At 42.9% G+C, this 11,532-nt stretch overlaps 1 protein-coding gene across 1 annotated transcript in view; it reads right to left on the bottom strand.

Annotated features, from left to right (window-relative positions):
• The window catches only part of SLC8A1 (solute carrier family 8 member A1), a 134,320-nt gene extending 125,800 nt beyond the window's left edge, over positions 1 to 8,520 (bottom strand). Inside the window, exon 1 of the mRNA XM_019549037.1 lies at positions 8,235 to 8,520. The gene's annotated coding sequence lies outside the window, so the exon portion shown is untranslated. The remainder of the gene's footprint in view (positions 1 to 8,234) is intronic.
• Between the last annotated feature and the right edge of the window lie 3,012 nt (positions 8,521 to 11,532).

Here is an 11,532-nt window from a genome sequence, read left to right as displayed (position 1 = left end):
GGTGCTCTCACCTTCCCTGGAGATCTTCAAGAGGAGACTGGATAGGCACCTGGCTGTGGTCTTATGACCCCTGCCACCCCCAGTGCTCATTCCTGCCCCTGGCAGGGGGTCAGACTTGATGATCTGTCTAGGTCCCTTCCCACTCATTGATTCTATGATTCTATTCTATGATTCTATGATTATATGATTGTTCTCTACAGTGCACTGGCAGGACATTAAGCTCCCTTAGGAGGCTATTGCAGTCTAACGTATGTTGCAACTAGAAGAATCCTTCTGGCTTAGCCTGTTTCTTCCCACAATAATGTTTATAGAACTAGATAAACAAAATGACTTTTGTAGATATATTAGATTTTTTTTGCCATTTTTGTATGGTGTGGGAGTAATGTCAATTTATAAGTCAACCAATTTAGTTGTAAATTTTCAGTAGATACATTCTCTTCCAGTGCTTATGCTGCAACTCTGAGGGTGTACTGTAGTCTTCATATGTAATCAAATGGCTGCGATCCTGCTGTCAGTGCAAATCTCGTCCTTAAGTATTGAACAGCAGCCATCCCATCCATAATGTAACAAGAAACAAATTATAAAAGCAACTGAATACTTCTGAGAGGGCCAACTTTTTCAGCAGCCACGCCACAAATTAAACCATGTTGCATTTTTTCTGAGTGCCACTCCAAACCACTTCCTTTGCCTGATCTACTCTTGTTTTCTGCTGCCTGCCCTGTACTCCCTGAATAACTTGCTGTGGGGCTTTCTGCTCCTTGCCTTGTGCTCTGTGCCCAAACTAATCCTCTGCTTTCTGCTCCCTTCCCTGTGCTCTGCTTTTTGTTCCTTGCCCTCTCTGCTTCTGTGCTGCTCGTTCCCTCCCCAATCTGCTGTGTGCCACATGCAGATGCTACCCATGCCACTTGTGGCACACACGGTACAGGTTTGCTACTCTGGCATACTTCATGGGATAGTATCCACTTGTATGACACATTAGTGATAGGATCTGTCCTGTTCCTTATGTCTTGTAAAAGTTCTATGGCATCTGGTCCAACCTATTAGGGCTGTGCAAAGCTTCAGTCCCTAATTCAATTAGGTGGAGATTCGGCCCAATTTGGTGGCTGAATCTCCCAATCCAAATCAAATTAGAGGACCCTTTAATCTCTCTGAATCAAATCGGAGCCCTCTGAATCAGTTTGGAGAGATCCACAAAGATTCGGCGATTCGGACACAGTTTTAAATGTTTTTTCTACATACCTCTAGGTGGCAGGGGCTTGTGAATGCTGCAATGCAGGGGTGCATGGAGCATCCCAGAGGAGTGCAGGGGGCTCCCCAGCACGCTTGGCAGCAGACCTGGAAGTGCCTCCCCGGCTTGGGAAGTACTTCTAGTCCACTTCTGGGTTCATTGCCAAGCACGTGGAAGGCCCCCACAACTCCTGTGGGGCGCTCCATGCACCCCAGCATCACAACAATCACGAGCCGTGCTGGCACCTTGAGGTATGTAGAAAAAACATTTAAAGCTGTGTCTATGGCCGAATTTCTGATTCTCCAAATCAGCATTGAATCTTCAGATTTGTATTCAGCCAAATCGAATCAGGGACAGTGATCCGAATCAACGAATTGAATCACTGTTCTTGATTCAGGCTGAATCTGAATCTGCTTTGCACAACCCCTACAACCTATTCACTTATCCATCTTTAGCACTATTTGGAGTGTTAAACAGCAACGTTTTTAAACAAAGTTAAACAACAGAATATAAAATTGTTGTGTATTATTCCCATCATTCCAGGGTGTGGTATCACTGTGCTTCGCAGATTTGCCTAAAGTTCATGCTTTGAACAGTTTTATCTTCACACATATTAACAGATTGTATTTTAGAATGGAGTGTTTTGTGTATCTCTGGGTTGCTCATTGGCAGCAGCCCTATTTCCTCTGATGTGAGGGTACTGGAAATGACTAGCACATGCTCTCTTGCACATATTATTTTTTGATGAACATTTTAACAAAATTAACCTCTCTTCAAAAGAGGCAAATGTTGGCATGTGTACCACTGGCTTCAATAGGCTGGGTCCAGACCACAATTTACATTAATTCTCTTTCCCTTCGAACACAGGAAATAGAATCAATAGCAAACTCAATAGTACATAACAAAGGTAAGACTGTTAATGTTACATCCTACACTCTATATAAAGCACAGAAATTCCTCAAGAAAAGCAAGGGAATGGGCAGGTGCTTTCAGTACAAGCAGGATCTAAGAAGAGCCCACTGAAGTCTATGGAAAGACTCCCATTGGCCTCAGCCAGCTTTGGATCCAGTCCTCGTCTAGGTCAAGGACTAGCCATGGGTAGTCTCTCTGTCAAGGGCTAGGCATGGGTGGTCTCTCTGTGAATAGCACTCTCTGTCTTCTGTGATCTGTGTTACTTGTTACTAAACCTTGTAGAGCAGCAGGGTGACTACTTCCTTCCAGCCCCATTTTTTTGTGATTCTGTCTATATATGCACACTTACTGCACAGTAACCGAAATTACTCCATAATACAGTTGTGCATCTACATGTGCATACCCATACTGAGCAGTAAATATGGCAACTTATGCCAGCTTGAGTGCAAATTTGATACCTGCATCATGCAGGTATCAAATTTACACCTGATTAGTTACTGCACAGTAATGCATATGTAGATGCCTTACTGCACAGTAACACTGTGTGTGGAATGACTTGGGACTAACTTTAGTCCCAAGTCAGTACATACATAGCATTAATGTGCTTTAATACTTGCACGTGCAGCTGCAACCTATTCTTGCTTACTGTGCAGTAAATTTAAGCTGGTGTAAATACACATGTAGACACACCCTGTGACTACATAACTAAACCTTATCTGTTGTATGTATTTTGCTGGCAGTTATTTGGAGCCCACTGTACCTCTATACAGCTCTCAGAGGGCATAAGCACTATCTAGTCCAACAGTTCTCAATCTTTTGAGAACTCAAGGCACCTCTTGATAAATTCATAGTTGCATAGTTTCATAGTTGGTAGGGTCAGAAGGGACCTGAACAGATCATCAAGTCCAACCCCCCGCCAGGGCAAGAAAGAGTACTGGGGTCAAACGACCACAGCAATGTGTTCATCTAGCCTCCTCTTAAAGACCCCCAGGGTAGGAGCCAGCACCACTTCTCCTGGAAGTTGGTTCCAGATCCTAGCTGCCCTGACAGTGAACTAGCGCCTCCTGATGTCTATCCTCTGCCAGCTTGTGACCGTTATTTTTAAGGAATGCCTGGCTAGATAGTCCTGGAAAATATTAGAAGAACAATTCTTCCATTGCAAAGAACTCAGATAGACCACAGTAGGTCAGCATGTATTTAACACTGTTGACTCTTATTTGAAATCTCTGGGTTTGTCATGAGAATCATGTTTGCGCACCTAACTGTGTTAGTATTTTGCTGTACCCCTGAAAGGCTCTTAAGACACCCTAGGATGCTGGAACACTCTCACTGAGAATCACTGATCTAGTCAACCATGCAAAGAGCTTTAGGTTTCTTTCCATGCTGTGGTACATTGCATGAGGTGGGCAGAGAGTGTAGGCCCCCTGACCAATGATGCCCCAAATAGCTTAGCTTTGAAAGGCACTGTGGGGTGGATCATTTGCTCACATATGTCTCTATGGCTCTACCAGAGGCAATGAAGCTCCACCAATGGAGAATCTGGCAGGGATAACTCCAGGGGTGCATGTTACACTTTGCTTCTGAAGTTCTACTTTTATTTAAAAAGAGCCAGCAATGACAGCCACGTATATATAGAACATGCTAGAAATACACTTGTTACTAAGCAAAACAGAAGGCAAATAGCAAATACTGTCATAAATGCATTTAATTTGTTCTGGAATACCAAGTGCATCATTTACATATAGATTTTGCAAATGGCAGATCTGAACGTCCTTATTGCACATTCCCTCCTGGAAAGTTGGCTCTGTTTAATTAAATAGTTTCAAATCCCAGTTTTCTAGGCCTGTTCCACTTTAGCTGAAGTTATGACAGCTTGTTGCTGTTAGTTTGAAAAGAGCTGCTTACCTCATCATTCTCAGGGGCTGGTCCAAGACTATGGAATGAAATCTCAGAACTAAGGATCATCATAAGCCTGCCCACCTTTTGCTGCTTCCAGCCTGCTTTCTCTGTTATAAACACGGAGCAGTGTGTTTATAATTCCCCCACACAAAACAAAACATTGCACTGCATATATAATTCTCGATGCTGGAAGAGGATGAGAAAAAGAAGGAACCACATGGACAGCGGTTAGTCTTGTTGCTTAATTCACAGCTGGAATGTGCTAAAACACTGCAGTAAGGAGAGTGCATTAAAATGTATGCTGAAGGGAGAGAAGCTCCCTTTGGATTTTGTTTGGAAGTATAGAAAGAATCTTTAAAGATGATGTAAAAAAAGATCTCTCAGCAGAGGAATGGAATTGTCTATAGATGCTTTACCAGGAACTCTACAAAGCTTGTATCTGGCTTTTCAAAGGAAAAGCTGAGACATTTTAAGAGTTTTCATCCTCCAGGATCTGGGATGTAAATATTATCCATCTGAAGGGGAAGGGCATGCCCAGGAGTTGCTATTAGCTGGCTTCAGTTTGCAAAATTTTCTTCAGTGTGATCGCATGGTGTAGCCCTGCTCTGTGTTATTTATTTAAAGGATGCTATCTTCTTCGGTGTCATGGTATAACCTGTGGCCATGCGATTCTGTCTTCCACAACAGACTGTGCAGCTTGCAGGAACTGAGGGACCAGCTCTATGTAGCTAATGTAAACAGACCTTGTGTTTTTTTATAGTGCATAAGTGGTTTAGGAGCTCAAGCTCTGCAAAGAGTGCTTCTTTACTACATAGGCATATTTGAAAATACAGCAAAGCTCATTTGATATGTCTTGGAGACGCAGGCCAAACGTTTCAAAAGCAATTCGTGATTTCACATGCAAGTCACAGCTGTGTAGCAAGGACAAACCTAGAATGCCTTTAATGTAGCTATCTCAGGAAATACTAGCTGTACAGCCACAGGTGTACAGAGGTTGGTATGGGCTGATTCATCTAGCTTCTGGCTCGATTTTGTACCCTGTGCTGAGCTCCAGGCTGCTGTGGGAAAACCCTTTTGTGTCCTCAAAGTAGCTAGCCACTGTGTGGCTAACCTGAGACAGCTGAAATGTTTTCCAGGAAGCAATGTACCACCTCACACACCCACCTTATAATAACCAGGCCCCTGTAAGTTTCCCCAGGTTTGCACACAAGCCCTGAGCCACTCCAGATCAATAGGCACTTGAAAATCTTGGCCATTGTGCATTTGCTGCTTTATTTTTCATTGTTGCTATTTATGTTATGTCAGAGCTTGGGGTCCCCTCCTGGCATCTTGGCAGCTTTGTGGTGGGCACTGTGTGAACACATTGGTAAGAAGCAGTCCCTGTCCCAGACAGCAGACAAGACATAAACATGGGAGGGGCAACCCAGCACAGAATAGAAGAGGGACTTGCTCAAGCTTACTTAGCAGGTCAGTCTCAGAGCTAGAAACGAACTGAACCCTTGTGATTCTGGGGCTGTGCCTCCATACCTCACAGGGTATTTTGTTAATACTTGATGGCAAAGGCAGCCTTTCACTGAGACTGAACATCGCCTTCCATTTTCTGCCATGGGCTGGCATGGGGAAAAGACTGAGATGGCACTTGGTTGTTCTCTCACCAGAGACATAATACAGTACAGGGCAGAGCTCACTGACTTCCCTCTGAAATCGATGGCAGGCAAGGAAGGTCAGCGCTCTATAGCACTGGGCCTGGCCATGTGTGCTCAGAAAAGGTCCAACAATAAATTCCCAGGGCCTAAAATGTTTTGCCACAAACTCTGCAGGTTTCATTTCAATTCCAGTCCAAATCAAGTGGAATTTTTCTTGGCTTTGCATCTCTGTTAAAGCCTTTAAAGACATTTATTCATGGGAACTTCAGTAAACTTTGGTTAATTTGTTAATGCCAAGGGAACGCAAATTATGGGAAATTATCCAGTACTGACCAATTAGCAGGCACTGGGGGAAAGGAGGGGAATCAGACCAATGGCAAATTAAACCACTGTGGTCAATAATCCTGTAGGCAAATTAACTGGAGTTTACTGTAGCTGGATCACAGAAAAGTCTTCATTTTCAAATATCTATCTCTATAGCTATGCTGTATACCTTTTACTATACTCACTATAACTTTAAGCTTTCAGTATGAAAGAGTTAAGATTGCTCCACATGTAACTCACCAAAAACAAAACAAGAAAATGAAGAATTAAGCTATCTAACAAAATATACTTCTTTTGGAACTTACCATTTTATGCATATTTTCCCCCCTGCACAGGATTCCCTTCTAGTGTTATTAGTTGTAGATGTTTAGTGTAGTTCTTGGTTGCATTACAACTGGGCAGTTTGTTAAAGTAATGGTGTAATGGAAACTATCGATCGCAATGGGATCAGGGTTAATGTTAGGACATAGCTAGCAAATGTCAGGTATCTCCGTCAGTTGCTGCCCATAAAACTTCCTGTGCCAGCAGCTGCACACAACACTTTCTTGAGTATAAGATAAAATCTGACCGAAAATGCAGGATGGATTTACATTGTTTCATGTGCAGTGGAGCATACATGCTCATTTTTTGATAAATAAATAGTTTAAAATAAGCCTAGGTTTGCATATGTTGATTTTAAGACTACCATTTCCCTGTATTTCCTCAAAGTTCATCTGTCTGCTGACTTCTCCACAGAAAGAATGTTTTCTAAAAGATATTAATTGACAAAGAACATTTGACTGCCAGAGTCAGAATTCTAGCCAGAGCTCAATTTCAAATAGTTTTATTAAACATGAATGAAAGGAAATCAAACAAAAATTTTCAGAGAAAATGTAGAGGGTCTGAAAACCAACACTTCGTGGAACTTGTCATTAACATGCCAAGTAAATGAAAAGAGGAACAGGAATTAATGCCCCATTTTAATCCCTGTTTAGCAGGCAGGCTTTAGAATCAGAATCATAGCATTCCTATTGTGTTCCAAACATATTATTATTATAACAGTTCAAGGGAAAAATTATTCTGATTATGAATAAAAATGTCCGTGACATTTGTGGTTTAGTAATTTGCCTTTATGAAATGACCACCGCTTAGTGTAACCTTGGAAATGCTCTTTGATTTTAGTAATTTTCATTATATAATTTTCAGTCCTTTCCATTTAATTTTACTTAAGCTGATCTCTGTGTTTCCAGTCTATTAACCATGTGAAAAATGAGAAAGCTTCTTTACTTAATTCTTTGTAGCAGGAGTTTGAATACCTCATTATAACACTTGAAAACCCCTGAACTGATCCAGAAATCCTGTTGTGCAGCCCTCTGAAAATAGCATGTATTTAACCATAGAATACAAAAAGAAGAAGCTTTTAGCCCGTTACCATTCCAGTTTAATAAACTACTTTTCCTGTTGGACACAATGTATGATGTGGGTAAATACCTGCTTTTGACAATATACAAACAACAGTTAATATAATTGAATATTAAATGGATATTGGTTTGAAGGAAAGCTATCTTTATGGGTCTTAATACTCCAGAAATATTAATTATGAAAGAAGGGTAGTGTCATGACAATATGTACAGTTGTTTACAGAGGCTTTGGTTTTCAGAATACTACCATGTCAGTTAAAACCATGTAAAAACCCTCACACAGGATGTAATCAACCTCAAATCTTCAGAGAAACATTGAGAAATAGCCTTCAAGTGCCAAGAAAAACAACAGTCGTTTACAATAAGCTCTTCCTAATGTCCATTCAGTCAATCCACAATGTTAAATGAGACACATTTCTCAAAATGAAAGTAGGACAAACGAAAGCACAAAAAATCCCAACTATCTAATGTCTTTGTTATATAGACACAGATTCTAGAAAATAACATCTCAAAGTGTCTTGGTTTTCTCCCTGATTAAGGGGCAAGATGAGCCAACTCATAAACTCCAACAGATTTCTAAATAGCTGATGATAAAAAGGTGAATTTTGCAACACTTCTCTTTTTAGCTCTTTTGGTCAGAAACTTTCTCCATCTCTATAGCAGCAATTCTGTTCAATGTAGTGTCCCGCACTCTGTGATCTTATGCCAAATCTATCTCTTTGGAATTATAGCACAGCCCAGATATACAGTTCTTCTCACAACGTAAGTGAAACCCAGCATCTAAAATGTACATTTACAGAAAATACTTGAATGCTTTTCACTTACCTCTGTCAAGTCTCAGCAGTTGTGTGTACAGATGAATGGAAAAAAAGATCTCATATGATAGCTTCTCTAAATTTACCAGAAAGAAAGGAGTTGGGATGCTTGTCCTTTAAGTGTCTCTAAACATGGTTTGCATAGCTGGATCTCAGCTTATCTATGCTTTTCTGCTTTTGCTTCCATACATGGATCTGTTCCCAACAGTAACTCCAAGCTGTCGAAAAGAAGCTATCTGGCAGCTTTCAGCTTCATCCAAACACATAAATGATAAAAAAAACCTTTCTGTCTGATACTTTTTACACCCCCAAACCCCTGCCACAATGTCTTGTTCAAATTAACTTGAAGATTACATATTTCCTTTTCAGTGCATGCTGAACAAATAATGTCAGGCTAGTACATGCAACCATAAAAAATGATGCTTAGGCTAATACTGCACTTAAAATGGCTTCAGCCTCATGCAAATCTTGACTGTTTGCCCACTGCTTATTAAAACACTTGTATAAGTAACCACTAGAATGGAGTAAATATAAATTATGAAGACAGAGAGTATTTTGCTTTTTTGTTCTTAAGTTCATGTAATTTTATTACCAAGAATACTTCCTGCTTTCCTTACAGGTCAGGGTTTTGTATGCTTGTTACTCAGAAGTATTTCAACACAGCATACAGCAGATCTGTAGTGCAGGAAGGTTAAGATTCACTTTTTTGAGGAGAGAGAGACTACATTAAAAAACTGTAGCAAGCAGTTTCACATTTGTACCAGTAGCAGTAGTTCCTTTTCCACTGAATACTACAGCAGCTGCATAGTATAAATGTCTGGGACTTTGTAAAAAGGAAACCATGGCTTGGGAAAGTCTCTGCACATTCATTTATCAATAAGCAATAGGACGGAAGTGGGAATTCTCTCTCACAGGTCCCTTCCCCCCAGTTTCATAGATTTCCCTGTGAGAGGGGGTGGTAGTTTGAATCCCCCCCTACATGAGGGGGGACCTAAAAGTTCACTCTTCTACTTCCTGGGTAAGCACCCTCCCCAACAAGCTGTGGGGTTAAAACATGGGAGGTACTTTTCCTTCCTTCCCTCCCCCTAGCTAATTATGGGGTTTTGCCAGCTACAGTTTCAGACTCAAGCACATGCAGTTGCATGTGTATAGTGCTATGTGCCCACCTGGCCCAAGCACAGGCTACTGCATATGTTCAGTAGCTGTGTGCATGCTTGCAGATCCACCCTGCAGATGGAATAGCATTTCTGACCATGTATGAGTGCCAAAAAAATGGCCATTACATGGCTGGATAAGTGCCATATGGGTGCATAAGGGATTCAGCCCCCAATGCCTGGAAATTAGAAAAATTAGATTGTCTATACCCTTAACTCTGCCCCTTTGCATATATACATCCTCTCAAGCATTTTACTGGTACCCATATTATCTCTCCTTCTCACCACCCACCCAGGTCAGCAGTCCACTTTCTAGCTGCTCCTGATGCCTACATATATTCCTGTCCTGCCAGGATCACTGTCTACATTAGGGCTCAGTCTTGGAATGTGTTGAGCACCCCAGTATCATCCAGCACCTGATTAAATTTATGCATGTGTTGATTTAATTGATTTCAGTACAGCACACATTTAACTGTATTGTAGATTCAGGCCAGAATGTCCTGTTTCTTATAGAGCCTGTAGAGCAAAGGGCATGAGGGGGGCCCCCAGCATGCTTCCTGGCAGACCTGGAAGTGCTTCTGGTTCACTTCCGGGTTTACTGCTGATCATGCTGGCAAGCACCCCATGACTCTGTGGGTATGGAAAAGACGTACCTCCATCTGCTGAGGAGGGGAGCCGGCAGGATGCTGTGCCAGAAGTGGAGCATGGTGAAAATGAAACTGTGGTGGTCCCATCCACCACAGCAAAGAAAGAAGGAAAAAAACAAACTACTGAGTCGGAAAGACCCAGGATCAGCTCCCATGTCAGCATGGGCACACTTTATAACAGCGTGCCAGGACCAATTCACCTCCCAGAACCCCAAAGCCAGGATAAAAAGCCCAGCAGGGAATCAGTGGGGAGGACCAGAAGCGAGGTCCTCAGTCAGCCCGGAGGGGCCAGATACTGAAAGCAGTCCCAGCTCAGGGATCTGGTGGCTACCCCAGGAGGGCAACTTCATTACAGTCAGAACCAGAGATGGCACCACAATTTATCAGAGACTATGCTGTGGACATAGGAGGTCCACAGCACAGATTGGATGTTGGCAAGATCAGATAAAGCAGGGACCAGCGGACAACCAACCCATGGCAGGTACGAAACTCAAATTGAGGGTGGGATGCCAGGGGACATGACAGACTGGGACTGACAAGATGCATAAATAAGGCAAGGTGCAGCAGAGACTAATCAGGTCCAATAAACATCCTGAATACCAGCGTAATAAATCTGAAGGGCCAAGACATCAAAAAGGATGCAAAAGTAATCCTGGTGGCCCAGGTAATACCATCTGTAGTTGGCATTAGGCAGGGTGTAGGGGAGGCGGAGCCCCAAGCAAGGAACGACAACCAGAACACAGGAAAGAAGGTACCAGGAAGGACAGGGCAGAGCATCTTCCTCCCATTAAAAGTTCTTTTTCCAGCAAAGACATGGCAGACAAGACCCCCTGGGGTACCAACCTGTGGCCATCTGGCTTCGAACGCCCACTCATGTGCTGCCTTAGTCTGTGCTTAAGGGGTCCACATTCATGAAATCCCTGAGGTGGGTGTTGGTTGCCTCAGGGACCACCCGCAAACTCACCTGCCATGACTTTGAATATTACACCAGGTTGAAGGCTAACCAGCATGGGTTCATGCAAGGGTGATCCTGCCTGACTAACCTGGTCTCCTTCTATGACCAGGTAACAAAGAGCTTAGATGTGAAGGAGGAAGTCGATGTCATCTTCTTGGAGTTCCAGAAGGCCTTCGACACAGTGTCCCACCCAATTCTGGTGGGCAAGCTGAGGGACTGTGGCATTGATGAATGCATGGTCACATGGGTGGCAAACTGGCTCCAGGGGCACACCCAGAGAGTGGTGGTGGACGGGTCGAAGTTGACCTGGGAGGGCATGGGCAGTGGAGTCCCCCAGGGCTCGGTCCTTGGGCCAGTGCTGTTCAACATCTTCATTAGTTACCTGGACGAGGGTGTGGAGAGCACCCTGTTCAAGTTCACTGATGACACCAAGTTGTGGGGGGGGATAGGTTAGAGAAGTGGGTGGATCTGAACAGGATGTGGTTCAACAAGGACAAGTGCAGGGTGCTGCACCTGGGGAGAGGGAACCAGCATTATGGTTATAGGTTAGGG

This window comes from Crocodylus porosus, unplaced genomic scaffold (genome assembly GCF_001723895.1).
Source record: "Crocodylus porosus isolate Cpor-Errol unplaced genomic scaffold, CroPor_comp1, whole genome shotgun sequence".
In the NCBI taxonomy this organism is placed as follows: Eukaryota; Metazoa; Chordata; order Crocodylia; family Crocodylidae; genus Crocodylus; species Crocodylus porosus.
Note: the sequence above shows the minus strand (reverse complement) of the source record. Positions and strands in the feature narration are given on the sequence as shown.